This window comes from Tupaia chinensis, unplaced genomic scaffold (assembly GCF_000334495.1).
Source record: "Tupaia chinensis unplaced genomic scaffold, TupChi_1.0 Scaffold000215_1, whole genome shotgun sequence".
Lineage (NCBI taxonomy): Eukaryota > Metazoa > Chordata > Mammalia > Scandentia > Tupaiidae > Tupaia > Tupaia belangeri.
The window spans coordinates 5,209,491-5,223,997 of NW_006159690.1; positions in this window are offsets into that span (position 1 = coordinate 5,209,491).

Here is a 14,507-nt window from a genome sequence, read left to right on the forward strand (position 1 = left end):
GAGATCAAATGACTTGCCCAAGATCACAGAGCTTGTATTGGGCAAGAACATTGTGAATGCAGGCAGTCTGAGCCTAGAACCCACGGTGTAAATCTCTCTGCCAACCTCCCTTCTAGGAACAGGTGTCCCTTAGCAAGACCTACTCTAATTGCTGGAGTGCTTCTGTGCACATCCCCTCATCCTGCACCTTGATCTTGAGGTTGACTGGAACCAAACCCCTGCAATGAACATCTTCAGATACAAATATGTGTTGAATACATACACTCATTGAGTCTTACCAGTACTATTAAACACAGAACCAGTGTTTTATTATGATGGAAAAGAAATGGAAGGAGAGAGAGGAGAAGGAGAAAGAAGAAAGGAAAGTCAAAGAGGAATAATAATAGAAAGTATAGGGGATGGCTCTAGAGAAAAATAAAAAAAAGAATCACAGGCTTTGGGGAAATACAGTTGGTAGCCACTTACTTCTACTTCGTAGAAATCCTAATTCTTTTCTCTTAAAGTTTTTAAAAAAGCAGAAGACTTTTTAATCATGAAAAATTTTGTACAAAAGGTCAACATATAAAAAGACAAGCGGTGAGAGCAATTTGCTTCACTTAGCAGAGAGTTCTTAGCTTCTAGCCCCACTGCGACTGAGACACCTCTGAAGAATGTTAGGTTCTGGCAAGTTTGAAAGCCACTGACTTAATTTGTTTCTAGAGAATGGCCACAAGTGTACCATTACGGAATCAAGGTTAAAATTTGTGATCTGCTCTTGAGATCTCACTGTAAACCATAGGAACTCCAAAATCAATCACTAAAATAAGGTTAAAGTGAATGAAACACTGTAACTATGACATTTATATAATAAATGATCCTTTTGTAAAAAACAAAACAAAACAAAACAAAAAACCTAGATTTTATTGACTGAAACATTTATTTAACTTCGGACTTTAGATGCCTTTTTCCCTGATAAATATTCCTACAAGTATAGGCAGTCTCACTGCTCCAAGGATTTTTAAACTGCTCTCGAAATGAGTATTCTTTATTTTGACATGTCCTACAGTCAGAGTGATACATAGGAATGTCTCTGAAAAGCTTGAATGGAGTAAATATTAGTGGAAGATGATCTTCTTCAAAGGTAACTATTTTCTCCAATGTTTCCTTCCTCAAAATACAGTGAGTCTGGGAACCAGCAGACGGCATAACGTTTTGTAACCATGTAATGACCATGGTTCAAGTCCCAGACTTGACAGCTCAAAACTCATGGTAGGTGCATGTTTGCCCAAAATTCCAAGAGTGAATATAGGAGAAGGGATTGTGGCATGGCCATTTCCCTGGGGGGTGATTTCTTGTTTTCTACTTCTCTGTCTCTCTCTCTCTCTGGTGAGTGCATGTGCCCTATAGCAAAAATCTCTCTAAAACAAAACAAAACAAAACAAATACAGGGAGTCTGTCTTCAACAGATTAGCTGGTCAACTACACTAGTCTACTCGTCACTGCATCAGCACTTGTGACAGAACTACTCAGTCATTAGCAATCATATATAAAGTACTGATCATTACCACAGTGTTTCATTTAGTACAAAGGTTACAATAGGTAAGTTTTATCGGTCAAATCAGTATACTGGCTTTATTCTATGTATTAGCCTATAACTATTCTTGAGTTTTCAAGTAATAATATTATTTACAGTCATAATAGATATAGGTGAATCTTGAGAATAACATGCACAGAGGTAAGGAAGCAGATTTTTAGGTTGCACAGGCTAGGTTCCAGATGTCTCTGCGTCTACACAACTGGGGCCCTGGGAGTGCTAAGTGCAGCATGACTTCTGGCATGGGTGGCTAGCTTACAGGAACTTCCTGTCACCAAGGGGAATGGGCTCTCTCCAAGTCCCACCTTCTACTCATGAATTCTCTCTCTTTTTTGGAGAGGTTTTTTGCTATAGGGCGCGTGCGCTCGCCAGACAGACAGAGAGAGACATAGAGACAGAAAGCGAGAAATCACCCCCCAGGGGAGATGGTCACGCCACAATCCCTTCTCCTCCATTCTCCTCTAGGGATCTTGGGCACGTATGCACATTCGCCCGGCGTGAGTTTTAAGCCACTGGGTCCGGGATGCAAACTGTGGTCGACGATGTGGGAGTCCAGTGACATAGCCAATACGCGAACTGCTGGTTCCCTACTCATGAATTCTTTAGATAAACAACTTCATGGACAAATACACCAATTTGATGTATCTTTCCTTTTTTCTTTTCTTAAAAGATTTTTCCCATAGGGCACGTGCACCTGCTAGAGAGAGAGTGAACATGAGAAATCACTCCCCAGGAGGAATCACACAGGCGCGGGCACTTCCACTAAGTCTGAGATACGAACTGCTATTGGCCAGGTGGGAGTCCAGCACCTTAACCACCACACTATCCACTAGTCCCTCTTTGCTATTTTGTTTCTCTTTGTTATTTTAATTGCTTGATGAACCAGAAAAACAGCTAGCATTTAAAATGTTTTCAGTGTAATCACCTTGTCATGAATTATTTATGCACCTCCTTATTGTAGCTGGATGGCACCTCTCTGCGGTAGGTATCATTCATGTCCATTTATAAAAGTGGCTCAGAGTCTTTGGTTTGCCCAGATGACACAGTTGGCAAGAGGCATGATCAGAAATTTAACCAGTTCATCCAACTCCCAATCCCATGTTCTTAACTGCTCTGCTAAGTGGGCCCTTACAATGTTTTCCAATTAGAACTGTTTATTTATTTATTTATTGTAATTTTCTTCCAAAGTCTTGCAAGCACTTAAAATTTATTAGTTTAATAAATTAATAAATGAATGAGTAAAAAGTGGTTTGATTTGAGATGTAAATACCAAAACGATATACCAATTACCTTAAAAAACATTTACAGTGTTTCCTTTTCTCCATCTCTACTGTAAGCTTCAAATACCACCTACCTATTCTCTCTATTCTTGGCCACTTCTAATATATTCTTATCATAGCAACCTGAGAGTTCTCTGGAAAGCAAAACGTTTCCTTTTTCAGCTTTATAAAGCCATCTTCCCTGGTTTTTCCCACAGTCTCAAATCCTGAACATAAGACCAAAAAACCCTTCCAGCCTTACCTTAGAATATATTCCCCATGGTCCTCGGAGGTCCAGCCACTCCAGCCTGTCTTCAGGTCTTCGGGTGCTGCTTTCTCTGTGGGACGTGCCCTTACCTCTTCTCTTCATCCTCCACCCCTATTAATCACTTTTCATGTTTTAGAGCAATTGTCCTTGCTCAGAAAAGTCTTCCCAGGCCAGTCATTCTAGATCACATTCTTTTACAACCCCCATGCCCTTTAAAATCTTTGTGATAGAGATCACAAGCTTGCATATTTATGAGAGAGCTAGAGAGAGAGCGAGATGCAAATGCCATCAACAGGCTCTGGTACCACTGCAATCCCCTTCCTCCAGCCCTCCTACTTGTTAAGATTTGGGGCTGCTGTACATACATCCCCAGAGTGTTTCAGATAAAGCATGCCAGGAATCTAAACTCACGGTCTGTCATGGGCTTCCAGCACTGCAGTTCAGCAGTGTGAGCTTAGGCTGGACCTGAAATCACCATTCATGGCATCTTGAACTTGTTAGCACTGATCATTGTTACAAAATTGCACTCATTTGATTTATCTTTCTTGTTCAGACTCAATCTCCATGGGGGCAAAGGCTATGACCATATTTCCTCGCTTTTGTGAAGACCATCGATGTCTGTCCCACAGTGTCATTAAATATTGATTTTCTCATGCTCCAATTTTTTATTTTTTTAAGAGAGAGAGAGGTTTTTTGTTTGTTTGTTTTGCTTTTATTGGGGGGTAGGGGGTGGTGGTTATAGGATGCATATGCTACCAGAGAGACAGAAAGTGAGAAATCACTTCCCAGGGCAGATGGCCATGCCATAATCCCTTCTCCCTTCATTCTCCTCTCAGGATTTTGTGCACACACGCACATGAAATCAAGCATGAGTTCTCCGGGTTTGGGACTTGAACCATAGTCAGTCATGTGGGAGTCCAGTGCTTTAACCACTATGCCACCTGCTGGCCCCTCAAGTTCCGGTTCTCTATCCTTATGACTTCCCATTTCTGCAGCAGCTCTTTCACCCACGGTACTATGCTACTTAGAATGATTTAAAACGTAAAACACATCTGTCTCCAGAGCTCAACTCCAGGGAGTTTCATAGCGTTAGGATCAGAAGACGCAAAGCACATGTGTACTGGACAGATAATAAAGGAAGGTGCCAGCTCCAGAACGGCTGGGTCACTGACCTCTACAGGGTGCCTTCCTTCTCTTCTCATCACCACCTTTCTCTTTCCTTCAGGCGGGAGAAAAAGCACATACAGAATGCAGACTGCCTGCCAACTGGGGGCCGCTGAGAGCCATTGATGAAAGGTGGAGATGAAACTCCTTTTCTCAGTTTCATCTTCTTGCAGCTAATACCAGCTGTGTTACAAGCTGAGCTACTACACGCCTGCTGGGAAGCCATTTGCTACCTGATGCTATGAAAATGATGGCATTTGGTCCTTCAAGTGTGAGAGAGAAACAAGTAGTTTAAAAGGAACTGAAAAGAAGAAAAAACATTTTTTTTCAATTAGGTGTATGATTTTTATCCTCGGAGCAGTTGAAGGGTTAAGAGCAAAATCACATGGTGTGTGTGTGTGTGTGTGTGTTGAGCAGGGGTGATGTGGAGCCCTCTAAGTCCAAAGCATCCATCACTAGGGGCAAATTCGATTTCGTGAAATTGAAATGTCGGATGGCTGTGCTGGCCCTTCAAGGTACCTCTGGCCTGAAGTGCTGGGTCCTTCATCTTCTTCTCTGACCCCCTCTGGCTCTGTTTGCGAAATTAGAACCTAGAAAGGCAGAGTACACACTTCCCCCCCCAGCCTACTTTATTAGAAAGCATGATTTCTCACCAAAAAAGGGAGAGAGAACCTAAAGAGAAGAACAAAACATGTTTATTTTCTAAGACCTTCCAGCACTTACTCTAAAGAAGTGGTTCAATGCGTAGTTATCTTCCTAAGGGAAAAAAGGAAATGTGCTAAGATGGATATTTCTTGATTTTTTTTTTAAGAAAAAAGAATTATTTATTTAATTTTTATTTGTCATTATTATTATTATTTTGAATTTGCTGGAGCACATGCACGAGAGAGAGAGAGAGAGAGAGAGAGAGAGAGAGAGAGAAAGCCACCAGATCAGGGATTCAGACCCCAGTCAGCCATGTGGGAGTCCAGTGTCTCAACCAGTATGCCACCTGCGGGCCCTAAGATAGATATTTCTATTCAAACTTAGTTTATCAAATCTGCTTTACATTATAGCACTCTCAAGGGGAGTTGTTTTTTTTCTCCTTTTTTTCTAAAGCTTATGATTTGAATTTAGAAGCATTTGAATGGTAGGTGCTGGTCCAGCTCCACAGCACTGTGGTTAAGTGCTGTGTGAAGGAAGCTGGATCCCACATGGGACCGCAAATCTAATCTCGGCCCTAGAGGACTGAAAAACGTGCCAGGCACATCCTGATGGATGGAGAAGTGGAGAAAAAAGATTGAGGAGTGACCGTGCCTACCAGGTGGTGCTTTCTCTCTCTCTCTGGTGAAAGTGTGTCCCTTCTGGCAATTAAAAAAATAAAGGAGACTAAATAAATAAATTGGAAAAGGTATCCTTTGCTCCTGTGGTTCATTATTGCTAGAAGGTAAGGACCTCTGGATGTCTGGGGATATTGTGATGCCCCGTGCCAGAGAACGAAGATAGATGATTCATTATTCATATAAAGCCCCCAGAGACATTTCTCACCAAAACATCTATGAGAAGTTTTAGGTATTTTCACTCATTTTGAGTGGATGCATCTGACTTTGGAGCTTGTCTGACTCTGGAATCAGATTGCTGAGTATCTGCTCTCAGCTCTGCTACTTACTGTGTGATTTTGTCAGGGCGGCTGAGCTCTGTGTCTCAGCATCCTCATGTAAAAAATGGGGATAAGACAGTATCTGCCTTCTAGGAGTGTAGTCAGGATGAAAAGAAATAAATTCCTGGATAAAACTCTGCCAGGCCCTAATAGACAGTTTCCTCTTAAAGTTTCAAGTCAGTCTTGATTCATAAGTTAAAGATGTCCAATTATTTTGTATCCCATAAATGAAGACAAATATAATTAATCAATATATGATTAAGAAAATAAAGACAAAAAGTCAAATCTAAGACATTAATTTTCCTTTATATATGATGGGGTTTTCAAAAAGTTTATAGAACTCTCAGTGCATCTCTCTGGATAATCTGAATGTTTGGTCTTCCCACCCAACCCCAACTTACCACCCCTGGTATTCCAGCTTTCTCTCCAGCAGATTTTCCTTTATTGGCATTCTTCCCCCTCCTAGCGACATCTCTTGACCTGATCTACTCTGAGTCAAAGCTGGCTTCTCTCTGGTGTGTCTCATGTCACCATCGTGGGAATAGCACTCATCCCTCGCCCTGACAAACTCTGGGATGGCCTACTGCAATACAGCAACTTTTTTCTTTACCCCAAATCTGCTTTATCTTTCTCATCTAAGGGTCAGGTCAACACTCCTTGGTATTTTTTATTTTAGGGAACAATTTCAAGCTCTTGTAGAAGGCAGGAGAGGTCCGTTCTCTTTGAATAACAATTTCTGGCAAAGAAAGCTTAAGATGATGGAGATAAACCTCATTTGGGGAGCAAACCTGGGTCTGTGCCCCTGAAAAATCTCTTCCACCTCTATATCCATTCTCAACCCTTTCATAGGCTTTACCTGCAGTTTGATATCTGCCTTCCATAATATTGTCAAAACTGAAATAGATGAAGGTTTTTTAAGCAACCTGTTATGTTTCACAACCCACGAGTGAGAATAGGAAAGCCCATGGAATTTTGGTTTTCTTTGTTTTACCATAGCAAGGAGCAGGGGATTCAGCTGAAATTCTGGAAATTTCCCTGCTTTGAAGACTACTAAAGTATCACCTGGGTAGAAGCAATTAGAACTTTAAAAATAGCTGGGTCAAATCTCAGTCAGAAGATGGCAGAAGTTTAAGTCTTAAAATTGGCAGCTCAATTTAAGCCTATTTACTTAGTTCCTTATTTTATTTAACCACTGGGACAAGATGCCAATGTCAGCCTTAGAGACTAGTTTAAAAGCTTTTTAGAGTGATAGCTGCAAGATCTTGAAATGAATAACATTTGAGCTTAATTGTTGCATTGCTGAAAACAAATAATACTTAGTACACTTAATTTAACTACAAGAATAATTAGGAATATGAATTTATATGAATAGGAATTAGAAATTTGATGTGTTGTTTTTGTGATGGCTCCATAAATGGGGAATGACCATGTTTCAGGGATTTACTAATGTATCATTAGCCTCCCTTTATCCTTTTTAAGCTCATCAATTATCTGACATAAAATGATGCTACTTAGAAGGAAATTAGCATAATCATGCAAATACTTGGTATTAATGAGGTGTGGGAAAACAGGTGCTTTTACATAAGCCAGGTGGAAGTGTAATTGTTACAGCCTTTTCAAGAATAATTTGACAAAATGCATCAACACCCTTAAAAATGACATATTCTTCCACCCAGTAATTCTCTTCTAGAAATCTATCCTAAGAAATGAAAATGCCCTGTAAAGATATGTTTCTCTAGATGTTTTTGTCAGTGAAGCATTTAAAAGTTCAATGATAAAGGTTTTACTAAATTATCATTGATGCAGCTGGTGGAATTTTATGGAATCCTTCAAAATTAGTGTATGAGTTCATATTTATCAATATAAGAAATGTTTACAGAAAAGCATGTACAAAATATATAAAATTGAATCCCAGCTTTTTTCTGTCCAGCTTAGGCCTGGCAGAATGGCTCCCACAAAGAAGGGTGGTGAGAAGAAGAAGGGTCATTCTGCCATCAACGAGGTGGTAACCCAGGAAAACACGATCAACATTCACAAGCGCATCCATGGTGTGGGATTCGAGAAACGTATCCCTCAGGCACTCAAAGAAATCCAAGAATTTGCCATGAAGGAGATGGGGACCCCAGATGTGCTCATTGATACCAGACTCAACAAAGCTGTCTGGGCCAAAGGAATAAGGAATGTCCCATATCGAATCCGTGTGTGATTGTCCAGAAAACAAAACGAGGATGAAGATTCACTCTGGTGACCTACGTGCCTGCTACCACTTTCAAAAATCGACAGACAATGTGGATGAGAACTAATTGCTGATTTTCAAATAAAGTTATAAAACAAACAAAAAATTCAGTCTCAAATTTGTTTAAAAATGTATGTACTTAGGGCCAGGAGGTAATGTGGTGATTAAGGTGCTGGATTCCTACATGGCTGACTATGGTTAGAGTTTTGGACCCAGTGGCTTAAAAATCACACCAAGCGTGTGTGTGTGTGTGTGTGTGTGTGTGTGTGTGTGTGTGCTCAAAATTCTGGGAGGAGAATGGAGGAGAAGATATAGGGGTGTGGCCATCCCTTCTGAGGGGTGATTTCTCACTTTCCCTCTCTCTGTTTCTCCTCTCTGGCCAGTGCAGCATTCGCCCTATGGCAAAAACCTAAATAAATACATACGTATATACGTACTTGTATATATATGTATATATATCAGGAAGACCTAGCATTTTAACAGTGGTTATCACTGAATAGTAGAATTTTTAATACTTTACCCCCTTTTCCTATCTGCATTTTCTGATTTTCCTGTAACATACTCATACTGTGAGCATTGCAGAACAAAATAATTATAATAGGCTATGTAATCCAGGAGCAAGAAATATATCAAAAAGGAGAAAAGATATGTGCATCTAAAATTAAATACAGGTAAATATAAGAGAACAAGACAGCTTATTGCTAATGGAAAACAAAACAAAGTTGGAATCTCTTTTCAGTGAGTATTATTGACCATCTGTCAAATGTATGGTTTTGTATTTTCATCAGGGAATTCCTAAGATAAGTAAAGCAAGAGAGTTAGGAAAAATACCATTTTTAAGAGAGATTTTTACTATAGAGCGTGTGTACTCACCAAGGAGACAGAGAGAGAGAGAGAGAGAGAGAGAGAGAAATCATCCCCCCGGGGAAATTGTCATACTGCAATCCCATCTCCCCTCTCATCATGGGATCAAGTCACCGGGTCTGGGACTCAAACGGCAGTTAGCCACTGGGGAGTCCAGCGACGTAACCATTACACCATCTGCTGGTCCCAAAATATCATTTTTATAAGGACACAAAAAAAGCAGATATTCGAAGCAAAGAGTTTAATTAAATTTCCTAGGTTCTGAATAAATGTCGGTCTGAAGTAATTGATCTATTAATGTCATAGACTTTAAATTATGTCTTAGTACTTTTCTTACTAAATTGGGAAAAATCACTTTTAAATTTTGCTCGTTTACCTCCTACAGTGGAGATGATCAGTTATGTGTAATTAACAAGGAGCACATGGTAGTTTCAGTTCATTTGGTCGGCTAACCCCTTTGGAACACTCATACACAGTACCACATTCTTTTATCTATTAATACAATGCAAGTACATTATCTTGCAGGGCAAATGTTCCTAAGGAAACAACATGGAAGTGAAAAATTTCCAAACAGGCCATCTTATATCTAAAGGAGAAAATTACAGATCCCAAATAATGCATGTTATTGTCTTGGGTCCAATAAAACAAGTGTGGGTTGCCTGTTCAGGATAGAGGCCAGTAATGAAAAGAGATGCCCTCACTCCGTTATGTATGCCTAAGAGAGAAATGTGTTCACATTATCTCTTAGCTATAAACCATGAATGGTAGAAAGCGTTTGTGGGAATAAATGAAAAATCATTAGCAGGTCTCCGTTAAGAGGGCAAGGGAGAAAGCTAATGCATTAAGGCCAAACTGGCTTGGCAGAACACACCTCTCAAATCTACCACCAAACCCTCCCCAAACCCTCCCATCCTCTTTCCTTTCTCTTTTTAGGTGACGTGAAGCTTTGCCCTGTAAGAGAGAGCAGTGATGGATACCTAGCTTTTGCATGTCAAGTAACTGAACTACACAATCAGCTACCCACGCACCTATCACTGGAGCAGAAAGCAAAAAGAACCTTCACCTTGCAATGGACTCTTCATAAAGCCGTAAGTTCTGAGAACAGACTAGAGCTTGGAGAGTATGTGCACTGTATAAGCAATAAATAATAAAAGCAATATAGAATAGTTTTTAAAAATATAAAAATTTTCATAAAAACTTTAAATTCATCCACTCTTGTATCCTGCTCCAAGACAAAAAGTCTCTTTGCAAAGATGTTAACCTTGCATTAATTTAACTCTTGATGGAATTCCAATCAAAATTCTCTGAAACAAAATGATTCTAATGTTTACCTAGAACAGGCAAGCTGAGCCTTATGGCCAAATTTATCCTGCTATCTGTTTCTGTAAATAAAGTTTTATTGAAACACTGCCATGTCCATTAGTTTACATATTGTCTATGGCCCCTTTAGTTCTACAACGGCAGAGCCGAGTAATTATGACAGAAATCATTAGGTTTCAAAGCCCCAAATACTTATTACTTACAGATGAAGACTGTCAGTCGTTATTTTAGAAGGAAAAAAAAAGGAAAGGACAGACAAGTATACATTGAAATGAAAAATGAGAGGGAGCATGTAATTTTATGTTTTAAATGAACAATAAACAACCTTAATATGTAAAGTTCCTTGTTTCCAAGGAAGACACATAGTCTCACATTTTTAATGTCCTAAAATTAATCTGAATGTTATAAATGATATAAAAAGAATCCTATCATCTACCAGATATAATATATGCCACAGTTGTCATTGCCTATATAAAGTTTAACTTTTTTGTAAAAAAATATTGCTTATCTTTACCACCTTACTGAAGTTATGTACATTGTTAGTAGTATACACTGTTTAGTTGTAGTAAATATGAGTTATCCTCCTGGGCCAGTGGGTAGTATGGATCTCACATGGCCAACTGTGAGGTTCGAGTCCTGGATCTGGCACCTTGAATATCAGCTGGGCGCATGTGTGTACATGACCAAAATTCTGAGAGAAGAATTAAGGAGAAGGAGTTGTGGCATAGTCATCCTCTCCAAAATTCTGAGAGAAGAATTAAGGAGAAGGAGTTGTGGCGTAGTCATCCTCTCAAAAAAAAAAAAAAAAGAAAAAGAAAAAGAAATATGAGTTCAGTTTCTTATATCAAAAGAATAAACATTGTACAAATATGCCCTAAAGAAAAAAACTGGATGTATGCATAAAGAAGAATTTATAAGGAAAAAATTATAAATGGTGTAAGTTGTAAGAGAGAAGAATTAAGGAGAAGGAGTTGTGGCGTAGTCATCCTCTCAAAAAAAAAAAAAAAAGAAAAAGAAAAAGAAATATGAGTTCAGTTTCTTATATCAAAAGAATAAACATTGTACAAATATGCCCTAAAGAAAAAAACTGGATGTATGCATAAAGAAGAATTTATAAGGAAAAAATTATAAATGGTGTAAGTTGTAAAATAGGTGGATGATTCAACTTTGTTTCAATGCACACCATTATACCTAATCATCTATCTATCTATCCATTTACCAAGGCTGGAAGGATATACCACACAATCTTCACAGTCACTATCTCCAAGTGGGAAATTACTGGAGATTTTCCACTTTTTCTTATATTTTTAGTTATTTAATAATTTTTAAAGTAGTATATATAATTTTTAAAGAAATAAAGGCTATTTTCATTTTTAAAAAGAAGCAAATGGCAAAACGGAATTATTTTGTAATAGATATAGCAAATTGCAATGATCCTTTCATGTCGTGTATTATAAATCAACAATATCAAAAGCTGAATCTCTATGTATAAACAGTGAAAAGTCAAGAAGAGGAAATTCACAAACGAATAAATGTTTTGGCTTGCTAATAATAAAAGCAGTACATTAAAATTGGACTCTCCCCCTACTGTAGTAAATTATTCTGTAGAGGTAAACAATTCAATGTGGAATAATGGCAAATGTTTGGGCAGAACCTCCATTTGTTTTGACTCATGTTTACTCTTGGATGGATTTTAGCTGGATGACCACTATCTTTTCCAACTTCTCTCTTCTCCAACTTCTCTCTCACACTCTACTGCTTCCCATAGGAGAAAGGGTGACTTGGTGAGCTTGAGCAAAGAAACTAAATCTATTTGCCTAAACACTTCCTCAATTCTAATCTTCAACAAGCCTGCTTCAGGAAGTTTATCATCTCTTTTCTTCAAGATTGATCGACTGGCCAGGACCTCAGCAGGCCAACCTTTGGAAGTCCACCTGGGACAAGGATGGAGTCCGTAATTTTGTTTAGAGGTCAGCTGTTAACAAGTCAGTTGATTGCAAGTCTGAAACAGTGCCTTCTAATTCAATTTTTCTTTTTGAGAGGTTTTGCTAGAGGGTGCGTGCACTCACCAGAAAGAGACAGAGAGACAGAAAGCGAGAAATTACTGCCCAGGGGGAATGGCCACGCCACAATCTCTTCTCCTCCATTCTCTTCTCAGGATCTTGGGCATGCACGCATACGTGCCCAGTGTGAGTTTAAGCCACCGGGTCCAGGACTCAAACCGTGGTCCATTACATGGGAGTACAACGACATTGCCATTATGCCAACTGCTAGTCCCTCCAATTCAATTTTTATCAGTAATAAAGTTAATGTTTTCCTGTTCATTTGTCTGAAACTTGCACCTCTCAAAAATCCCAAGAGCAAGAGTAAAGGAGAGGAGAGCTCATACACACCTAGTAACAACACACAGAAAAACCATTTTTCTAGAGGACATTTTCACACAATGTATTATTAAAGCTTTCCTCTTGGTAGGGGCATGTCTCTTTCTAAGAATTCAAACAAAGAAAGTAGACAAAAGAATGGACAAAATGTGTAATAAGGAAGTTTATCATAGCATTATTTGTGATAGCAAAAATTTAAAAAACAAGTGTTCAACTACAAAACATAATCAACAGAAATATGATATATTTGTGTATCATGAAAGGTACTAAAAATCATGTTGTGGAAGGGTATTTTGGCATGTAAACTTGTTCATTATATATTATTAAATTTGAAAAATGAGCTACAGGGATAGCCCCCATAGCCTAATGGTGAAGGGAGCCAGATCTCAGATGAGATCTCACATGGCTGAGTGCATTTATTTATTTAAATATTTTTAGTATTAGTTTGTTCTTAAGTGTACTTTCTTTCTATTTATTTATTTACTGCTTTATTTATTTCATTTTTCTTTTATACATTCAATCACATTATTATTTGGCTTACAAAAGGGATATTTCAACAGGTGAACATTTTTACCCAGTACAGTTGATAAAACTATAAAATATCTTCAACAGCTAATACCATATTTCTTTGTCCCATTAATGCTTTGCCTCCCTATTTTTCTTCTAAATGTCCTTCCTCAGATCCTCCTCTTTCACACACACTATATCTGGTATTTACATATATATATACTGTGTTTCTACATCCTTTAGTCAATCAGTTTCAGTCATAGAACACTGACATTTGGTATATATTAAGTGGGACATGCAATGCCTCTCCTTCATAGCCTGGCTTACTTTACTCAGCAGTAAATCTTCCATATTCTTCCACTTTTGTCAAAAGCCAGGGTTTTGGGCGGGACCAGCAGTTAGCACAATGGCTATGTTGCTGGACTTCCATGTAGTCGACAGTGGTTCGTGTCCCAGACCCGGTGGCTTAAGAAAACACACCGGGCATGTGTGCGTGCGTGCCCAAGATCCCGAGAGGAGAATGGAGGAGAAGGGATTGTGGCGTGGCCATCCCCCCTGGGGGGTAATTTCTTGCTTTCTGTCTCTCTGTCTCTCTCTGTCTGTCTGTTGAGCACATGCGCCCTATAGCAAAAAACCTCTCTCTAAAAAAAAAAAAAAAAAGCCAGGTGTTGTATTTTTTTTTTTATGGCTGAATAGTATTCCATAGAGTATATATGCCACAGTTTTTCTATCCATTCATCTATTTGGGCCATTTGGGTTGCTCCCATGGCTCAGTAATTGTGAATAGTGCCACAATAAACACTGATGTGCAACCACTTTTCTGATTAAGTATCTTCTTTCTTTTTTTTTTTTTTTAGAGGTTTTTGCTATAGGTCACGTGCATGCGTATTGCCAAAGCAATTCTGCACAAGAAAAGTGGAGTGGGTGGCATGTCACTCCCTGACCCAAAAATATACTATGAAGATGTAGTAATCAAAACAGCATGGTACTTGGCACAGAAACAGACACTTGGACCAATGGAACAGAATAGAGTCCCCAGAAGTAAATTCCAAAACAAACAGTCAACTGGTTTTTGACAAGGAGTACCAATCCAGTGGGAAAAGGAAAACCTCTTCAACAAATGGTGCTGGAAAAACTGGATTTCCACCTGCAGAAAGATGAATCTGAACCCCTACCTCTCATCTGTGACAAAAATCAAGTCAAGGCGGATCAAGGATGTAAATCTAAGACCTCAAACTATAAAACTGTTTCTGGAAAACACTGGGAAAACTCTGGGAGACATTGGAATAGGGAAAG